Source organism: Haplochromis burtoni, unplaced genomic scaffold (genome assembly GCF_018398535.1).
Source record: "Haplochromis burtoni strain Fernald_Lab_line unplaced genomic scaffold, NCSU_Asbu1 Contig_484, whole genome shotgun sequence".
Taxonomy (NCBI): Eukaryota; Metazoa; Chordata; class Actinopteri; order Cichliformes; family Cichlidae; genus Haplochromis; species Haplochromis burtoni.
The window spans coordinates 176,536-179,077 of record NW_024582845.1 but is presented as its reverse complement, the minus strand read 5'-3'; positions in this window follow the sequence as shown (position 1 = coordinate 179,077).

Sequence of the window (2,542 nt, the reverse complement as noted above, 5' to 3'; positions counted from 1 at the left end):
TGAACAGTATCTACATTCATAAACCGCTTTAATGGAGAACTGTTTGTTTCAGTGATCCCTGTGATGAGAATCAGTTTGTAGTGTATTAACATGTCATTTTTTATAAACTAGAAGACATATATGAGCAGAAACAATCATGAACGAAAATCTCCGCCTCGTGACTGTAGTGTAGTCATCAATGTAGCTGATTTGTCAGAGTGGGGAATTGGAAACAAGCTTTATCTAACACTAACAACACACTAGAAGCTGTTTCATAATGAAGTCTGAGATTTATGTTGTCTATGTGCACTTGATTCATTTCAGCTCAGTGTAAGTCTGCTGCTTTAGTTGCTCTCTGTTTCACCGAGTGTGTCCTCTGCTAGACTGTGTTTGTGACGCAGAGTGGAGAAGAGGAGTGAAAACCACAGTAGCCGACTTCAGGAAAATACAATACACTACTGTGACTGTAATACAAAGTTTCCAACTAGTGCTAATCCACCTAAATTCTTTGCTTGTGATGATAGTTTGCTACAGGAACTGTAAACATTTTCATGCGCTCAGGGAGTTTTTTCTCTACTCTTACTGGCAGGAACAGAATACTATCTCTGTTATGGGTCTGTCTGATTCACAAATTCAGCCCTGCATTTTCTTCACACAGTGGGGTCTAATGCTGTTCTTGTTTGTGTTCAAAGAAATCTTGTGAGTGAGTAAATGAGTGTAGCTTCCATGAGCCAAAGGGTGAGGTTGGGGCTAATTTACATATCTATTGAGCCATGACTAGTAAAAGTGATGTTTACATCATTTTAGGCCATGGAGCGATTACTTTCTTGGGAAAAATTCTAAATGTGTAATTTGGTGGTAGAGTGGGTCACCAGAATTCAAAGCACATTCACTCTTGTACTCTTAGTCAAGCTAGCATTGGAAAGGACATGTGTTCATTTTTGGAAAGAACAGAATTATATGTGAGGTTTTGGACCAAAGCTTAGACAGCCAGCTGATTATGAGATTGCTTGTTTCACATCTTTGGAAAACACAGGCATGCAGGCAAAGCGTAAACAGCACTTGTTCTGCTTTTGTGCAAAACATTTAATGTTTAATTATGCAAGCGGTGCTGCTTAGTGACAACTGATACAAATCTGCATAGCGGTGCACATCAAAGTCAGAAATAGAAGCAGCAATTTAAAAAAAAGCACTCTGCTGTTTTCAGATGCTTGTTTGGCATATGTTCGACTTATTGCGTAACAGTGATTGTCTTTTATTTGTAAGATATTCAAATATGTACACAGTTCCAATCCTCTGCAGTGGGGGAAATTTGCCTGTCCTCAGCTCCTCGAGGGCTGTTTCGGTGCTTGCAATAGAATATAAATGGTTGACTTCTGACAAGTACGCCTGTGGAGATATAAAGACATTTGGGGGATGTGGTTGTGTTTGTCCTCTTCAGTTGCCGTGTTCAATAAATTTGCCAAATAATACAAAACAGTATTTATCATTGTGTCAGTTCCCTGCAAAAACTGGCAAAAGGAAAACTAATCTGGTCCTGATGAGTTGATAGAGTTAGTTGTTTCATGTCGGTGCCAACAGAGCACTGCGGCATATTTGCTGTGTATGTGGTACTCCGCCAACATTTGGGGGTGTATTTCAAAATCTGCCAGTCACTCGAGCTGTTAAATAGACTTAAATTCGATTATTTCTTTAAGTGTCCTGCAACATGCAGCTATTTAATAAGCAACAGATGTTTCTTAGAGCTGGTGTTGAAACCAAATATAATGGCTGGGTTGCACCTGGGGAACAACTTGAATCATAGAAAATTAGCTAACTGGCAGGAACTGTGGTCAAATTATAACATATAATGGTCTCACTTGTGGTTCTGTGCAAAATCATTATGGTAACATGTTAAGATATGTAAGGTAGATGGTTGCTATGAATTTAAAATGTATGCTTCAAGTTCTTCCAAAATTTGGCTCTCAGTGTGTGTTTTATGAGAAAAGATGCATTCAGCTTGTTTATCAGTGTCCAAATGGTTTATTGTGTCGGGGAATCACAACCTCAGACTCTTAAATACAGCTACATCCTCACCGGGATCAAAACAGGAGCTTGAAGGTGGTGTTTTTCCCACCCCGTGTAAAGCCAAGATTGGAGAAGCTATTGTGTTTGGACACCCAGTTTGTCAAAGTGAAACTGGACTTGGGAAGCCCTCCCCTTCAAAATATATATCTATGTTCCACAAACCACGCTGCTTGCAAAATATAAACACAGCATGAATCTTGGATGGGAGCTCAAAAAAGAGCATAACTGGAAAAGATCTCAACGCTGACTTACATGAGGTCTAGATTTTAGAGTGCCCCACGGTGATGGCTTAGTTTCTCTTTCCAGGTCTTGTAGAGAGCAAGAGATGGACATGTCTGACTCGCGGTCTGGCAGTTTCAAGCGCAATGCTTTCAACTGTTGTCCAAAACCACTTTTGTGCATAACCACACACACACACACACACACACACACGCACACACACACACACACACACACACACACACAGACAAGATCTGATTTCAAACTAAAAGCAATA